Source organism: Pleurodeles waltl, chromosome 9 (assembly GCF_031143425.1).
Source record: "Pleurodeles waltl isolate 20211129_DDA chromosome 9, aPleWal1.hap1.20221129, whole genome shotgun sequence".
Lineage (NCBI taxonomy): Eukaryota > Metazoa > Chordata > Amphibia > Caudata > Salamandridae > Pleurodeles > Pleurodeles waltl.
Window position 1 is genome coordinate 1,160,690,435 of NC_090448.1, and position 19,975 is coordinate 1,160,710,409.

Sequence of the window (19,975 nt, forward strand, 5' to 3'; positions counted from 1 at the left end):
CACCACATTATGCCTGCACCAGGCATAATGTATGCAAGGGGGCGTTCCAGCGTTAGGGAGGCCGAAAAAATAGCACAAAGGAATCTATGAGATTCCTTTGCACCATTTTTAGCAGCATTTTTTAACGCCTGCTCAGTGCAGGCGTTAAGAGGCTACTCTCAAAAGAGCGACAGGAAGAAACAATGGTCCAGTGTACACTCTCCCTCAGAAACTCTATGTCAAACAAAAGTACACTGTTCCAGTAAATAAAGAGGCAGAAAAAACATCAACAGGCATTTCTATATATAGGAGCTGCAACCCTCACACATCATATCAGATGGCATGCTTCATCATAGGGTAGCTCCTGGTCAGAGAGGCGCTGCAATTTCTGATGGGCCCAATTAGGGGGCTCTTTACCTAAGATCTTAACTAATGGTATGTGCCACAATGCAAGACAAATAGGAATTGATTCAAACTTATTAGCAAAGACCAAAACTTATACAGGAGAAAGAAAACAGAAAGGTTAAAATTGCCTCAGGAACCTCCAAACCCTAGTTTTATTGAATGTGGCAGGATCCTGGACAAGATTAAAAAACAATATAGAGTAGACAGGCAATAATGTACCCACACTCTATTAAAAGCAAGGTGGAAGGAACTTGCTCACACCAAGATTTGTCAACATGTTTCGTGCCTCACATTAGTCCAATCGGATCATTTGGCGCTTCTTCAGGGCCAAAAACAACAATATCTTCTCCTGAACTTATATAGAAACTCAATGAGAATTATGCCAAATGTAGAGAAACCAAAAACACAAGAAAGTGAGTGAATTTACTCACGATAGTATCACAACACATGGAGGTGAACTAGAAGAGCCTGTGGATAAAAAGAGGCTCCCACTGATTACTATGGGCCTCTGGGTGCTTTGCAGGATTAGCATCATATTTTTTTACACTAGTCCTGCAAAGCGCCGGACTAGCATAAAAAATGATGATGCTAGTCAGCCGAACTCCCACTATGGTGCACGTATTATAAATATGGCGCTACCATGGTGGTGTTAGTGAGGCGCGAAGGGGTGCATGAAAAGTGGTGTTGCACCCAGTGCAGAGCCACTTTGCATACATATGCCCCTTGGTACTTAAAGGGTATGAACAAATTTGGACAGAATGGACATTCATATATAAGAAAATCCAGATTTAGCAGTCGGTAACTAATTTGCTAGGGGTTCCTGAATCAATAAACTTTCGCATATCTGGACCTTGGCTAATTTATATCTGGCTGTAACCTTGATCTCTGTGTGACCTCCTGGCGCCTAGAGGGCACAGAACACTGATGCTTGGACTCTATGAAGATATTGGATCATTGACTTAGGTGGCCATGAATTTCATGCACTTCACATTTGAAATGCAAACAATTCTCTTTGAAAATTGCATTCACCGGAAGCCCGCGCCGTGAAGCGGACCCTGGTGGTGTGCGCTCACTGCAATTTTGCAAATGGACTGCTTGCCACTGCAGTAGTGAAATGCCTGCAATTAATTTGGCTTCCTTGTAGGCGGTCTGACAGCGGCTGGTTCCCTCTCCAGCCTCTGCTGAGAGCTTTGCTCTGAGGTTGGAATGCCTGAGGCACCAGGCCAGGATGAGGAGGTCAGGTGGCATGTGGCAATCTGCCCAGTTTTGAAGACATTGCCACAGTGTGAGATTTGTGGTGAAAACTGGAGGGACCTAGAGGGTGAGGCCAAACCTTCGCGGGATGGGAAGGTATACTGTGAACTGTCACCCAGCCTGAAAATGTGTTAATTGCAGCAAAATGTCACATTTTACAACACTATGGGCCAGATATGAGAAGCCTTTTCTCATTCATATGTGACACGTTTCGCAGAATTGGGCTTTTTGAGAATGCAAAAATGGCTTTTTCCGATGTATCAAACCAAAATTCCTTTTCAATAACTCATTACCGAATCACAATTTAAGTTTGCAACCAAATACCAATATTGTGGTCACCCATTTTCAAACTGAAAGGGCCCCCAAGTGACCCGTACTCCTTTGTGAATGTTGACAAAATATTTTTTAAGAGTAGGCAGGGGTGTAGTGAACCACTGCCCACTACAAAAATTAAAACAACCCTTTTCATTTATTTTTTGTTTAAGCACATTCTGTTTTCCTTTACGGAATCTAGGTTGAATTTAAAGGAAAAAACTGCTTTATTTAAAATCAGTCATAGGCATAGTGGATTGCTGACCTCAGCAGGCCACCACCCCGTGACTGCCATTCCTAATGGGTCGCAATTTGTGACCTCCATAATTAATATTCATGAGGTACGTCGAATTGCAAGCCTACTACAGATCAGTAGCTTGAAAACCAAGCTATTAGCACATAGGTTGCTTCTTAAATTATCATACTGGTGGCAACAATACTGGTCGCAAATTGCGACCCATATTTTGCGACCAGTTGTACGTACACCTGGCCCCACATTTCAAATATATCAGCTACAAATGTGAACATTTTGTAGACTGTTCTGACCAGAGTCTTGTGACATAAATTTATATTTCAGGCCAGATGAGGTGCCAGGGAGTGTTATTACTCCATAGCATTGCGTCATGTATGTGCCAATCAGACCCAATGCACACTGAATGGAAACACTGGCTGTACGCCCTGGGCTCCACCTGGTTGAAAAACATAAATGTAATTTGTAGATTGTAATTTAGGAAGAATCCCATAAAAAGTGAGCCTTTATGACTAATGATAACGTTTGTATGGTACTCCATAGTGCTTAATTTGAGTTGATGGTTGCCGGTCGGGGGCATCAGCACTTATATCTGGGGACCGGCACTTATTTCTCCACATCAGACTTCTCAAGAGACCAAGGGCCAGATGTAGGAAGAAATGGGATTGTGACTCGCAATTTGCGAGTCGCAAACCCTTATGCAGAATGGTGTCCCTCACACCATCTGTGAATCGCGAGGGGGTCGCAAAGACCCACCTCATTAATATTAATGAGATGGGTCACAATTTGCGACCCCCTTGCGATTCCCTGCACTCACAGGGATGGTGGCCTGCTGGAGACAGCAGACCACCATGTCTGTGACTGCTTTGTTATTAAAACGTTTTTTTTTTTGGTATTGCAGCCCGTTTTCCTTAAAGGAAAACGAGTTGCAATACACTAGAGAAAATGAAACCATTTGGTTTCATTTTTTCAGAGCCATTCACAAAGGGGAAGGGGTCCCATGGGGACCCCTTCCCTTTTGCGAATGGGTTAGCGCCCAATTCACATGGATGCTAACTGCGAATTGCTTTGCGACCGCGTTCGCGGTCACAAAGCAATTCTGCATCGCAATGCAAATCGCAAATAGGAAGGGGAACACCCCTTCCCATTTACGAGTCACATTCCCATTTTGCGAGTCGGTAACCAAGTTACCGACTCGCAAAATGGGAATGTGCATCGCAATGCGCGTTTTGCTTGGCGCAAACTGCGAATTTTGCAGTTTGCGCCATGCAAAACGTTTCGTACATATGGCCCCAAGTAAAGAAAAACAAACAAAATGAAATGATGGAGGAAGAGAAATACAGAAAATCAGTCACCCAGGGCTGTAGCCACGGGGGTGCAGTTGGGCCCGGCCAGCCCATATTCTTCTCTGCCCCCCTTACATTAATAGCCTAGAGTTTATCAATATTTTATTTCTTTCTGTTTCGTTTTTCCCCCACAGGCACCCTCTTCCAGGTTGGCTGGTGTGATGTGCGCAGGTCAGGACCCACAGGGGAAGCACCACGCCCGGGCCCTCTTTCCTGCTGGTGTTTGAAACAAAAGTGGGAGAGGCGGTGTAAGGTGAAGGTGAGGTCCCAGGTCCAGGGAGGCGAGCAGGCCTCACTGCTCCACTCTGTGATGACAGGAAGTCATCCCTCACCAAGGTCACTGCTGCCTGGTAACCACATACATCTGCACCAGTAAGTGGACAACCACCAAGCAGAGCTTGTAGCCCCTGTGCATGGTATGGTGCCAGTATCTTGAGTGCGTCCTGGGCATTTGGAGCACTGCAGGTGAGTTTGGCTACTGTGGTCTTTAGCAGCTGAGGTTTCTAAGTTTTGTGGCGCTTAGTTTTAGATGCAGGGGCGTGGCTTGGTCAATATGTTTGGGCGGGGTGAGCTTCAGAATTCCCAACAGTCAAGCTGGTAAATAATGTAAAACTATATTGTAGGACAAGCAGGGTGCATGAGAGCGGCCAAAGGGGCAGTGGAAAGGGAGAGGAGTGCAGACTGGTAGAGGTACTTAGAGACATATTTATACTCCATTTGTGCTGAACTTGCGTCATTTTTTTAACGCAAATTTGGCGCAAACCGAACTCCATATTTATATTCTGCCGTAAGACACGTCTAATGTCAAAATATTGGAGTTTGCACAATTTTTGGGATGTGTGAACCTACCTAGCGTTAATGAGATTAAAGGTAGGTGTTCCCATCGAAAAAATTATGCCATCTAAAAAATTGTGCTATCCCCATAGGCCCATATTTATCCCCATGCTAAAATGACGCAGAGGTGGGAGGAGGGGCTAAATAACGGCACTAAGCTTGCTTTGCACCATTATTTAACGCCTGGGTCAGACCAGGTGTTAGGGGACCTGTGGACCCATTGCCTTGGTTAAACACCATGGAATGGGTCCACAGGTGCCCTCCCCAAGCCCCAGGAACACCCCCGCCCATACCAGAGAGACACCAGAGGATGGGGGACCCCATCCCAGGTATGTAGGGTAAGTATTGGTAAGTATTTTTATTTTTTTAATTAAAGTGCCAACGGGGGCCCTACCTTGGGGCCCCCTGCATGGCACAGGGTGCAGTGACCATGCCCAGGGGACACTTGTCCCCTGTGCTGGCCACTGGGGTTGTGGGCATGACTCCTGTCTTTCCTAAGACAGGAGTCATGCTTTTGGTGGTTGTGTGTCAGGAAATAGCGCTAGTCCGGTTTGACTCAAACCAGGCTAGCGCCATTTCCTGGTGAACAACTCCCTCCTTCCCTACCGCCACCCCCACCCGGCTAGTGTCTTCTTCCAAGATGCCAGCCCTAGCTTAGTGCCAAATATGGCACCCGGCTGGCGCTGTGGAATGGTGCAAGGCGGCGCTATACTTTTTGCCGCAAAACTGCGTTTGCAGAGTTTTTCGACAAAAAGTGTAAATCTGGCCCTTAGTGGGAGAAACACAATATTTTTTAAAATAATCAACATTTTGTAGGGCTTTCAAAAGAGAGATGGGAAAGAGAATGTGTGTTTTTGCCAGTGTGTGTTTGCAAAAATCCCAGGTGAAATCCAACAGATACCTCACCGTACCCAGCTGAAATCGGCTGCACCCAACTAGTCATCAGAAAATATATTTATTTAGGTGGTGTAACACCCCAAACATCCCCCACAAGCTATGCCCCTGATTGTATGCCTAATGCATGAACATTTCAGTTGCTCGTGTCAGAAACAGAAAAGTGCTGCATCCAGAGAGCTCCATTGTAGTTTTAGTTTCCATTCTGGGACAGTGTGTGCACACCAACAATGTTGAAACTACAAGTACCAGAATGCAATACAAACATGATTAAATGATCTACTCACATGAGATGAGACAACTAGGCAACTAAAGTTGTGATCCTGGTAGTTATTTGGTGTCAGTCTCAGCTTGTTTTTGTATATGAGGCTGAAGCACATTTATGTAAAATCACCAGACCTAGCTTTAAAGCAAACACATATTCAAATGTGTCTTACAAAATATAAATATGTCAAATATGCGAACCTCACATTGCTCTGTGCCAAGTTTGTGATGCTCATTCAGTCCATTGGTAAATAAAGGGAAGCGAAATGAAACAGAACATAACTCTGTTTGCACCCTTTCTGTTGAGCTCAAATTAAGAACCATTGGTCAGTCCCCTGAGATGAAAAACTGATATCATTGCCCACCGTCACCTAACCCATGGCCTCTCCTCTCCTCGAGTGGGCCCTTTCAGCCTTGCTGCATTAAACTTCTGTCTTCTCATCCAGTAGCATAGCTTGGACGCCATGGGCCCTGGTGCAAGTAATGTCAAAGGCCCCTTTGACTGCAGTTTGAATGGTAATATTACAGCAATTATCAGTTGTTGGTTTTTTGCAGTTTTATGTAGCGCAAACTTGACCCAAATGTGTTTGAGCACCTTACATGAGCACCAGTTAAATTAACCACATTCATTTTTGTTTTGTTTTTAGTCACAACAAGATTAAGTGATTTGCCCAAAATCACAGGATGTTGAGCTGATGCCAAGACTCGAACCCGGTTCCCCAGTTTCAAAGTTGGCAGCTCTGAACGTTATGCCACAACCTATCACCTATGTTCAATGGGAAGCTTTGGGCCATGGTGCTGGTGCCACTGCACTTGCTGCATCAGTGGTAGCAATGCCCAGGTTCCCATCACTGAAGAATGGAAGAAATGAAAAAGAAACATAATTATTTTACATATATAATATATATAATTGTATTTCTTTTTCATTTCTTCATACATACATAAGCATACTTCTGCTGTTCCTCCTCTTCATTTATACACCCAGCCATCCATATTACCTTCTTTCTTTAAATGCACCTAGCCTTTTCTTCATCCATTCATCCATCTACTCTGCATTTATATATATACTCATAGTTTCTGTTGTAGGAGACTGCACCCTTTGTTTCGAGGGAGTTGAGACCCCTGTATATTACCACCTGACTATAGATCTGCAAGTGGAAATGGTGAATGGTAAAAAAGGGTTGCATTACAAAAGTGTTTAATTACAACTAGGGTAAGTAGTAAATAGAAACATGAGTATACATATGTATATTTACCTTTGTGAATAAGGCCCTCAATATACAAGCACACTAGGTTCAATTTCCGAGCATGAGAAGCCAAGGTTATGTAAATATTCTTAGTATATGATATGTTTTATTATGGCTAACATAAAATTACTGCTAGACCTGATATCTGTGGCATGGTACTCCCCAAACATTCTGCATCACTCCTCCTTCATTTGCTGAATTCGTTTTTGTCGGCTTTAGGACTCTGTGCACTATAGCAGTGCTGACCAGTACTAATATGCTTGTGCTCTCTACTTCAAACTTAGTAAAATTGGCTTACACCCAACTGGCACCTACAGTTCACTTGAAAGCCCTAGGAAATAGTACTATCTGTACCCAGTGCCTGTAAATTTAATGCTACGAGTGGACTACTAGCTAGCCTGGCAGATGAAGGGAGATACCCTGAAAATGGTCCCAGGATGCTTGTTTCCGGTCTAGGGAGGACCTCGCTTGGCAGTTCGGGCTGGACTGGTCCCGTAGGGTGCAGGGTCAAGACTGATTTGCATATTGGTGGTTTCAGCACGGAATGACATGAGTAACAAAAACACAATGGATTTAGGCCCAGATCTCTGTACTGGGGTGAATGTTTGATATTGTTCAGCATTCAGTCCATCACTTGTTCTTTTTGCACTTTTAGAACACTGGCATTTTCTTGTCCCACTTATTTGTGCATTCTGCCAGTGTCCTGGGTCACATGACTGTGAGTAACTCTTCTGTTGTGCTTTGTGTATTGCTTCCAGACAGTAACACAAAGGGAGCTTAGGTGTCAGGTAATGGGCCATCCTGACAGGATGACTGGGAGGGGCTGTATCCAGCCCCATTTACTTTTAAAAGGGGTTTACCTCCTGCAGACACAGCGGACCCTGGCATCAGGCCTGCCGTGGATTTTTTTCACCCCCAGACAGTTTGGAGCCTTGACAGGGGAGCGAAAGAACTTTCCAGAACAAGACGTGGAGGTAGGACAGGGAGTCCTCCCACATAGGCTAGCGCAAGGTATAAATATTGGACCTCCAGAGCCATTAATGAGAACACCCCTGAACTTGTGGAAGTTACATTATAAGGACTGGCCTGCTGCTAGTGGACTGCCCTGCTGTCTGAGAAAGGAGACTGGACCTGCTTGCCTTCATCCCAGGCTAACCAGTGTGACCCTAAAGGTCAGTTTGGTGACCTCCAGTGTGAGCTGCAGGGACACAACAAGTTTCAGAGGCCTCCCTGCAATAGCCCAGCGGACTTGCTGCATCTCGACCTGCCTGAACCCTGCTGGCTTCTGCTGGAGTGAGACCCAGATTCCCAGGTGGTGTCTCCCCAGGTTGTGGGTCCTTGGCTGGCATCAGAGTGTACTAGTCATAAACAAAAGGTGAGAATTCTGAAGCATGATCGTCTCCTAACTGCAAATAGATCTGTTAGTGCTGAAACTCTGCCTATGATTACCACCAATGCAAAGCTCCAGTGAACCCTGCTATTCATGTCAAGGACAACAATCCAGGACGACCAGCAATCTGACACCTGCTCTTCGCTCTACAGCAACGACCACCAGTGCAAAGCTACAGCAACAACCGTTTGCAATGCTTGACTGGCTATTTACACTAATGCAACAATTGCCTACGACACCTGGCCTGCTTACTGCACCACACAACGATCATCTGAGATGCTCAGCCTCCACTTTGTGGCCTTCTCCAATGTGAATTGAACTCTTTGCACCAGACTTAGAAGGTAACTTTTCAGCAGGACTAACCTGGACCCTGTATCCGACCCGTTCTTCTTCCTGGTCGGCATGATCTTGTGACTTTCCCTCGGCCTGACATGATCAGATGACTGCCAGGGGTGCTTTGTGCTTTTAGGCACTGTTTTCATTAGAAGCTTTGAAACTGAATAGCTTGGTTCTATGGATTGCATTTTTGTTTTTATTGTATCATTTTATTTATTAAAATCTGCTCTCTCTGTCCTTGGGATTTTTCTTATGTTGTGTTTTCACCTTCTTACTGTTTATGTGCTGAATAAATATTTTATGTATTGCCTTTAAAATATGTTAAGACTGATTGCTTTGTGGCAAGCTCCCAGAGGGGTAGGCACAGGTGGATGTTGTGTCCTTTTGTGGTTCACCCTGGAAAGGACTGTGGTTGCTGCTTGAGTGGGGCTTCCATCCATCTCTACCTATAACCCAGCTTCTTACAGTTACAGTAAACTATTATTAGGAAGACAGTTCATTAGGTTGGTGGGCCTGGTGCTGATATCTGTGCGTGACTGGCAGCCCGCACTTTTGAATCTCACCAAGACCTCTTTATGCTTTCATTCTTCTGAAGTCGATAATCTGGATACCATTACGTTGGCTGATATCAACGCTGGAAGTATCGGCAAGAGGGTCCTGCAGCATCCACAAAATAACCATGCTGGAGTTTCGAATGTAAATGAGCATTAAGGACAACTTTACATTTTGTTTTTATCTTGTCACATTTGCTGTGTTGAAATACAGAGGTCAGAAGGCAGTCTAGTCTTCCGACAAACTGTTGCTTATTCTTTTAACATGGTGACTGGCATTTACTTTTCATTCTCTTGTAAAGTGAACTATGTGACAATCTTGCTTGTGTGAAAGGAAAGGAAAGAAAACAGTAAGGAAAGCACAAGTGAAGTGCCTTGCTTCTAATTCTGAAGTGTGAAGGAAACAAACATTTTGATATGATCAAAACAAATCAAGACACTCCCCTTGGTGATGAGCAAATTACAGATATTCACTGAAATCACATTTTTACACATTATAGTTTATGTGCTGTTTAATTTTATCAGGAACACTGTTTGTCTGTGCAAATTTAGTTTTCGTTTATGTGAAAAATGTGTTGCCTGTTAATAACCTTACCATGTGCATACATTAGTGATATATTTGTGATGGTGTGCTCCTAAGTGCAGCACTAGCTACAAGCTACATCCTGAACACTATCCTGCTCAATGGGCATGGCTCATTTGTGACATTTGTTCATTGTGTGACGCTTGGATTTTTCTGACACCATATGAGTTCAGTGATGTCACACTGACAGCAGCACACACGGTCTGAAAGTTGTTCCAGCGCCACTGTATTCATGTGAATTTTTACAGGGCTATGAAACATGCAACACAAATGTCTGCAATCGACACATAAAAAAGTTATTGTTCAATTGCAGAGACTGTTTAAAGTGCAGATGAGCTTATGGAGTTGTAGGAAGGTGTGCAAGTTAATGAGAAGAATATAACCAGCTAGCTTTTTATTGTTATAAGCACAAAGTGCTTTAAAATATATCTTTTGCATGAATCACAGGGCTCTGCTCCAAAGCTGTATTTTAATATTCCAGTTTTCATCAACTTTTTAAGCCGAAGGTGTTTAAAAATGTAAAATTTCCCACTATTTCCCCCATACATTTTTTAGGGAGAACTATAATCCTTTAATAAGTCACTTTTTACAAGTATTACAGGGCTCATTCTTTTTCATTCATTCAGTTGGTCACTAATTTACCAAAGGTCACTTGTCAGAGACAAACCTTGAAGCATTTTTAATCCATCCTACATGTAATCAATGTTTTGGATTCAGTGGGCTTCAAAAAGCACCATTAGTCTCGTGTTGCCCCAGATTTCTTTTGGGGTAAAACCCTCTGTAAAGGTTTTTAGATTATCTCATAACGAGTATGACACCCTATATCAGCGACAGACTCTTGGAGTACCAGTGGAACTGGAGGTGCCCAAAACTCATGTAATTTCCTTTCATGAAATCACACAAAATGTTGGCAAAATTACATGTAATTACATGAAATGCAGTCATTTTGCTCTATATTTTATCACAAAATGCACCCTTGTGATATGTTTTGACACAAGGATAAATTTAAACAGCACCTCAAACAAAAGACACATGTTTTCTGTATTTCAAGCACAATTTATTTTAAGAATTGTGCCATTCACACTAAGGGGGTCATTCCAACCTTGGCGGTCATCGACCGCCAGGGTGGATGACCACGGAAGCACCGCCAACAGGCTGGCGGTGCTTCCTTTTGTATTCCGACCGCGGCTGTAAAGCCGCGGTCGCCCAGCCGGGTTCGGCGGTTTCCCACCGGATTACCCCCGGCTGGGAGAATCCTCCATGGCGGCGCTGCTTCCCGACCCCCTTCCCGCCAGCCTGTTTCTGGCGGTTTTCACCGCCAGAAACAGGATGGCGGGAACGGGTGTCGTGGGGCCCCTGGGGGCCCCTGCACTGCCCATGCCACTGGCATGGGCAGTGCAGGGGCCCCCTGACAGGGCCTCAGCAGGATTTTCACTGTCTGCTATGCAGACAGTGAAAATCACGACGGGTGCAACTGCACCCGTTGCACCCCTGCAACACCGCCGGCTCCATTCGGAGCCGGCTTCTATGTTGCAGGGCCTTTCCCACTGGGCCGGCGGGCGCCGTCTTGGCGGGCGCCCGCCGGCCCAGCGGGAAAGTCGGAATGGCCTCCGCGGTCTTCTGACCGCGGAGCGGCCATTTGGTGGTTCCCGCCAGGCGGGCGGCGGACGCCGCCCGCCCGGATCAGAATGACCCCCTAAATGTTTACTGCTTATTTTGCCTTTAACTCTAATTTTTTACCAAAAATTGTGCATAATCACACAAAGTGATGTAATTTATGATGGCATCATTTACATTTCTTGCAGGCTTATGTGGAACCAGATCTTTCTGGATAAGGAAACTTCTCCTGCTTTATCGTGCATGCTTCATCATAGGTAACCTTACTCCATCTTGGAAAGATGGTACTGTGAGGACGGACTAAACCTCATCATTGAGAGGATTCCACATAACGTAATACTTGAATATAGAGGGATCCAGAGCCATAAAATGTCCTCAGGGTAAACCCAAAGATATTTCTTTTAGTAGTGTGGGTACACCAGGTAAAAAAAGGAAGTAAGAGGAATGCCTAATGAGTAGTATGACTCATACATCCTCAATTCTTGCATGTTTCAGCCTATAATACAGCCCAAAGGGGATCAAAGGCCTTCATCATGGCTACGTTAGATCCCAACATAGCAGCTACATGTACTCATACACACAGGGCCTGACTAGTAAACACTTTTTTATCGTACCTCAATTGATCCTAAGACATCAAAGGATGCAACCTAAAGAAGTATATAATTATAGTGAAATAAAAGCTATCAACTATTTACCACTTGCAATGCTACCATGACTGCGGTGTTTTCAAAGTAATAAAACATGCAGACACTGCAGATCAACCTGGTACACATGGAGAAAGGTGAATACAGCACTCTCTGTCATACAACTTGCCCTAAACTAAGGGATATCATGTTGTCAGTGACTTAACTAGGAAGGCACCCTCTCTAGTCAAACCCTTGTATGGCTAAAAATGTTGTTAGTCCATTCTCAAAAATCAGACTTTACTGAGTGTGAATGTGACACCAATAATCCTTCTAGGCATGGCAATTACCACATACTTAGCTTCGTCCGTAGCCTATTGCACACTCAATCAGAATTGTATTCATTTCAAACAGCAATCTCTCATTCCTTGCACGTTTTATTTAGCCTGTAGAAAGCCATATAACACCCTTCATTGTGAGATTGGTAACTTTTCTCAATTGCTGCCACTGTAACCAGGCCACTGCGGAACTCGTAACACACACTCATGAAACATTCCGACCACTTACTTCACCAAGAGGCTATGCCCAACTTTTTTTGCCTGTTGCTTGTCAGCTGTCTGCCGTAATAGTGCCTGATAGGTGCAGGGACTTGGCATTATATATGGTTGGCATACTGGAGTCTACAGTGAGTTGCACTGTTGCGTGTCACCTGCCACGCATTGGCTCTGAAGTCATTGTAGTGTAGCTGACGCATTGCAAATAGTGAAAAGTAGCTCCCCAAGTTTACATGTATCCAAGGCCTCTCTGTCTGTGCCGATGGACGGAGAAGTTTGAGGCAAAAAATAATATATTTCTAGTCAGTACACAAGACAAGAAGTATTATGCCTTGAATTACTGGTCTCTCTGAAAATGATGGGCATATGCCCAAGTAACCCTGTGTACATCAAAAACAATGAAGAGCAAGACACAATGCACCAGGGACAAACCACCTAAAAATAATTATCACAATGAAGCCCAAACTCTTCACTGAAAAACCAAAAGAAATGGTTAAATGCCATTATTAGCTATATTATAGATAATCTAAGGAGTGAGGTTAAAGATATACACACAAAACCTGGGGAAAGAAACTCATCCATAGTCTCTGTACACTTAAAAACACTTCAAACAACATCACAACTTTCCAGCATTTTGACTCCTTTCCAGCAACTTTTAAAGTGGCTGAGCATTATAATACGATTGCCAGTCCAATTCTCTGGAGGTAGTTGCAGGGTGGTAGCAGAAGCATGGGGAATGGCACCCCTAGGATCTGTATTGTAAAGCAACCATACAACAGCCCTTTAATTCAGTTATAATTATAGTTCAACTCCTCCAAAAGGATGTCGACGCGTTTCGCCCTAAGTGAATAAGGGCCTCATCAGGACACGAAAGGAAAAGGAACCTTGATAGCCTTTCTAAGACAAATCAATATCCACTCACAAAAGTAGGCAAGATCCAGTATCACACCGAGTTGGCTTGACCCAGGGATCTCTACATCATTCACCAAATACTGTTGTGACGGAGAGTGCAGGAAGCCTCTGCATCCTCCCAGTCCAGTAACACACTCTGTAAACTGTAGGTAACTACGAGTCTGACCAACTATGCTAATGCATCATATGGGGCCTAGTCGCCATCGCAGGGAGAAGAGAACATGCCTACTGGTCTCTGCATGCATATTTTTTGGCATTCAGTCTGTCAGTCTATCTTTCTGTGATGGGATAAGGTTACCTATGATGAAGCATGGTACTGTAAAGTGGCTGAGGATTGCTTATCTAGAAATATCTGGTTCCATTCGGACTCCATAAGGCTGCCATTGATAAAGTTTGTTGCACTCGTTGTGAGATATTGCATTGAGAGGGAACTCATGCGACAATTAGCGGTGGGAGTAACTCACATAACTTTCCGTAGTATCATGCAAATTTAGAGCAACATTACATGAGATTACACAGAATTACACGAGGAGTGTAACCCTGTATTTAGATCTATTGAATCCTTTCAGCCAAAATTGACCAGAGGATGCATTTTCCCCTCAGAAAATAGAGCCAATTGCAACAGAACATGAATAGCAGCATTCACACTCTGTTCCTGTGCTTTTATGGTAGATATTTCTGCCCCAAATCACTCTAAATAATGTGCAAAGGTGTAATCATGATTATGTAATTTTGTGTCAAGAGTAACACAAGATTACAGAAATTTCTCTGATTAATCCAGTCTAATTAAACTTTCGCCCAGGATTAGCAACAATTTCTTCTTTTCCTTTCACTCTCATTTGGGCGGATCAATATTTTTACATTCACATTAATATCGTCAGCAATTCTTTGGAAAACACCCTGGTTCACCCAAAAAATGCCTTAAAATGATATTCAGTTTTGCAACAAGACTTAAAACTTGTTGTCACACACACATTCCCCAGTATTCCTCAGGGTAACATAATACCGTTCTCAAATTGTAAGGCTTTAGAAACCTCAAATTTTCTCCCTCACAGCCTTAATCTACCCTTCTTGTCGTCACTGGGGGTCATGCCCCCTAAACCATTGCTCCTGGCTACGGCCCAGCAGTTACCAAGGGAGAAAGCAGAAACCTGTAAGAGTGAGATAACAGAGAAGGGAGTGCCTGCGGTGAATTTAAGGAGTTCTGAAGTGGATTCAGGACTGCGCATCATAGCTATTCACGCTCTGACATTTTATTTCACCAGCCGCAGGTCTCTGAGTAGCTCTGTGGGCACCGGCATTTATTATTTCACAAATAAAGCAATGGTACACCATAAACATTAATATTATAAGTGCACACATATGCCTACTTATATACAGCATACTATATAGAATATGTACAGAGGAGGCCTGGATTCTCTTGCCCCACCCAGAGCAGGCAGGAGAATCCCACTTGCAGAAACAGATGGGGTTTATGAGTTTCTAAAATACTATAAGATTTGTAGTATTTCTGCTTCATAGCTCGATCAATGACATAATATCAATGCTAACAATATTAATTCATTAAAATAAATAAAACATCGGAAAATAAATTTGGTTTATAAAAATATCACCTTCCTAAACTTAACTAATAATAATAAAAATAACAATAACCAAAATACCACTGCTAAAAATATCTATTTTCGAGAAGTGAAGGAAAGATGGCAGACTGAGCAGACGTCTCAGCTGGGAGCTCCGATGGATCTCCGCTAATGGGACCCCCTCAGCCCCATCTGCCGGGGTGCTGGACTCTCTGAGGGCTGAGTGGCAGGCCTGTTGAAATTGAGAGGTGAGGGGCACAGCCTAGCGACTCAATGTGACCTGCGAGAGCCATGCGTGCGGGGCCCGGATGCTGCCCTCACTCAGAGATTTGACAGGGGTGATGGTGGTGTGCCCACCCACCTGATTATACCCAACGTGCATTTTTGCTGTATATCAATGAGGGGTAACCGTTCCCCTCATTGTGTAATACTGCAAACCTGCGCAGAGCCAGGACTCTCAGTGGGACATTGGTCTGGAGTAGTTTGCAGCCCGCGAAGGCTCTGGTGCTCGCTGAGATTGATTGAGCGAAGTGACAGCGGGGATCCCGCGGGCTGAAGGTGATTCGATGGAGGTTGGATGCTCTCGAAGTGGGGAATGAAGGGGCCTCTTTGACTACAATGACTGACAGCTGATGCTGGCGCTTGCACCTACACCCACCCCCAACCAGAGCAGGCAGGAAAAGTTTGACCTCACTACATACCCAGAGGCTAGGTGAGCAAAGACTGCAGCAATTCATCTACCCCTACTTCCCACTCCAGTTGGCGGTCTGTTATTGAACTTGAAGTACGGATTGACAGGGCTCACCTAATGTCGCCTGCTGTGTGGTACTGTGCACCGGTGACTGTTGAGGAACTGAGTTGTGAGACCTATAGAGTAACCTACCTGGGCACGAATACCGCCTAAACCAAAGTGGGATCCCCGACATATGATTGAGGAGGGTATTGCCAGAATGGCTAAAGGCAGAGCTACTGGCGAGCAGCCCATGCTAGGGGAGGCTACACCACCATCTACTTTGGAAAATGAAAATTTGATATTGGAAGATAACAAGGCCATCACCAAGAAAATTGATGACGTGGCCAACACAGTAGCGCTGCTGCGCCATGATATGGGCAAAATGAGAGAACGTGTGAAGGACCTGAGCACTAGAGCAGGAGGTGCAGAGGAGATCTTGGGGGCCCACACAGGCCAGCTAGTGGACCAGGAGAGGTAATTGGAACAGCAAGAGGCCAAGCTGGCTAATTCAGAAGATAGATCCCAATGTAACAACGTGCACATACTGGTGCTAGCAGAGGGAACTGAGTCCACACTGGTGGAGTAATTTCTGGAAACCTGGCTTTCTACGGTACTGATGGGGTTAGAAAAAGAGGGAGTCTTACACGTAGACAGAGTACACAGAATCCCAGGTGATGGGTATATTGGAGGTGGCTCACCAACGGGGTAATGTTGAATTAAATGGGCAATAACTTCCTTCTACCCAGACAATGGTGTAGCAACCCAAAAGTGGAGTAGATAATTTATGGAGGTGAAGAGGAAATTCAGAGATCATAGGTTGGCACATGCCCTACTGCCTCCAGCACACCTAAGAGTGGACTTACAGGGGACAAGACATTTCTTCGATCATGCTGAAGAAGTCCTACAGTTTCTTGAGAGTCATTGAACGATTTGCAGGAGAAGGTGACACGCATGTGGATTTGTGTTTAAACTCAATGGGGGGTGGGAATGCAGATGCTACTTTATGTATAACCAAGGGGGTGCACTACAGATAATTGAGCATACTGTGCAAGTCGGGCGGGGAGAGGGGAAATATTTGAGTACACCACTTCCCTCTGGTATGTGTGTGATCAATGGTGGCACTGTTCCTGGGGCACCCTGCACCAGGGATCCTACCGAGAAATGAGCTGTAACAGGGAAGTTTGTCTGTTTTTTTGTCGGGAGTATGACACCATGGGCCAGATTTACAAGGCCCTAGAGCCTCCTTGTGCCACATTAGCGTAATTGTTTTGATGCTAATGTTGCTCAACAAGGCGAAAATCACTGTGCCATATTTACAAAGTGGCGCAATGCATGCATTGCGCCATTTTGCGAACCCTTGCACCACATTATGCCTGCGCCAGGCATAATGTATGCAGAGGGGGCGTTCCGGCATTAGGAGGCCTGCAAAAATGTCTCACCGAAAGCTACAAGATTCCATTGCGCCATTTTTTGCATAATTTTTAACGCCTGCTCAAAGCAGGCGTTAAAATGATGCACCCATTGAAATCAATGGGTCTCCTTGCACTTTGCTGCACTAGCATCAACATAAGGGGGAAATGTATGGCTACCCCCTATGGGGTGCGTATATCGCTAATACAGTGATGACACTAGAGCACCAAATAGGAGACATAGACAGGCAGGCTGCACACACTGAAGTGATCTTAGAAGAAAGACACAGGTTGCAGAGAGAACTGGATGAGGATTCGGACAACCTAGGAAAACATGACTATAAAATGTATCTGGAAGCCAAACATGAACAGGGTGACACACCGGGCAAATTACATGTAGAACAAGGGAGGGAATGCTGTTGTGTCTCTCAGAAATGCAAATGGGATGATCCTCCCTGCTCAGGAGGATATCCTATGCTGCTTTGTGGAGTTTTACTCCTCACTGTATGTGCAACAAGGCATTGGTGACATGGCAGGCATGACTGCAGTTTTAGATGAATCTCAACTGCCCAAAGCTGATGGAGATAGGAAGGAAGCTCTGAATGCACCGACTGATGAAACAACACCCAGCGATGAACCAACAACAGCCAAGAATAACTTCCACAATGGAATGAAGGCAGTCGCCGCCTGGATGAAAGACAACTGTCTCAATTTCAACTCCATCAAGACTGAGGTCCTCATCATGGGCTCCCCACTCCACCTGGGATGACTCCTGGTTGCCTGCAGCTTCGGGCATCCCTCCATCCACCGACCACGCACGCAACCTTGGCATCATCCTCGATTACTTGGTCTCTATGGCCCGCCAAGTTAATGCTGTCTCATCATTGTGCTTCCACATGCTTCGTCTGCTTTGAAAGATCTTCAAATGGATCACCATTGAGGGAAGAAGAACTGTCACCCAAGCACTCATCAGGAGCCAGCTTGACTACAGCAACACACTCTATGCCAGCATCACCAAGAAACACCAAACAAGGCTCTAGAGAGTCCAGAATGCCACGGCCAGACTAATCCTAGATATCCTCCACCATAACTACATCACTGCACACCTGAGAGACCTCCACTGGCTACCTGTCAACAAAAGAATCACCTTCAAGCTCTTCACACATGCATACAAGGTCCTACACAACATCTCACCCGCCTACCTCAATCACTGCCTCTCCTTCTACACTCCCACCAGACAAGCCCATATATGTGCTAATTTTGCTGTTCATGTAAAAGGCAAAAGTAACCTTCTAATGATTGCATCTCCTAATCTAGGAAGATGGAGATAAGGAGGCAGAAATCTGGCCACCAAGCTAAAACAATAAGAAGGCTGAATTAAAAATAAAAAAATAAAAAGAACATGTGTACCAATAAATCCCCAAGAGAAAATGGACTCCCATTCAGAATGTATGAGACATGCAGAGATGATATGGTCATTGTGCTACTTGCATTGTATAGGGAGGAGTGGTTGAAAGCATTCCCAAAGACAACTTCAACTTAGCCCTGATTACGCTAATTCCAAAGCCAACAGGGATACAGTCATGGAGTTTCACACCCATCACCTTGACCAGGGCAGACAAAACAGTTTCTTAACCAATCAATTACGTGGTTGAGGTGTGTACTGGGAAGATTTTCTTAATAATTTATATCTTAGGAACCCTCTGGTGGATTTCGTTCATTTTGTTCTCTAAAGATTTGTAAAAATAAGTTTTTTTTTATAAATTGGTGTTGGATTTTCTTTGTGTCTTGTTTCTTTGTCATTTGACTTTTTTGGTACTTCTAAACGCTTTGCACTTGTCACTTTGTTTAAGCCTGACTGCTCAAAGCCACAACTACTCAGGGTTGAGCTAAAGTGCTTGTGCTGGTTTTTAGTGGTGGTAGCTTGCTCCACACTGTGAAATCAGCACGAACAGCACCATGGAGCGCGCCAGAGGGTGCTGCTTCTTTCTGCCGGTTAAGTAGCCTTTTTATTCCTGTTGAAGATATATATATATATATTTATTCACTGAAAAAAAACAAAAGTTAAAGTAATGCTCTAATTAGGTGAATTTGGTCTCAAGGCTGGGAGTTCTCATCACTACGGAAGAAGCTAGAGAGATCAGCAGCATTGGTGTGGTCTGACCCAGGTCAGCATTCCACCATCAAGTCCATATCATGTAGGGAGATAGACTACCTAAACAATTTTGGATTCTCACCCCTCATTTGCATTAGTCAACTGAGGAGCTGTGATCTGTCTGAATCCAGAATTGAGACGCAAACAGGTATGGTCTCAACTTCTTCAGTGCCGGGACCACTGCAAAGGCTTCCCTTTCGATAGCACTCCACCTCTGTTCCTGGGAAGTAACCTTTTAGAGATGAAAGCTACAAGTTGGTCTAGGCCCTGATCATTAAGCTGTGAAAGTACTTCCCCTGTGACATGCTCTGAGGCATCAGTTTGAACAATGAATTCTCTCTGGAAAAGTCAGGGGCCTTGAGCACAGGGGCTGTGCACATGGCCTGCTTTAGGGAATCAAATGTTTTTTGGCATGCCTCTGTCCAAATCACATTTCTGGGCTGCTTCTTCGAAGTAAGCTCTGTCAAGGGGGCAACAATGGTGCCATACCCCTTGACCAACCTCCTGTAGTATCTAGTGAGACCTAAAATGGCTCTTACCTCAGGTTGAGTTTTGTGGGGCTCCCAGGACATGATAGTTTCCATCTTGGCCTGGAGGTGCTCCACCTCACCCCTGCCCACCAAGTGTCCCAAGTACACTACAGACCCCTGTCCTATCTGGCACTTACAGGCCTTGATAGTCAGGCCTGCCTGTTGCAGGGCCTGAAGCACTTTATGTAGGTGAAAAAGGTGGTCCTCCCAGCTGTTA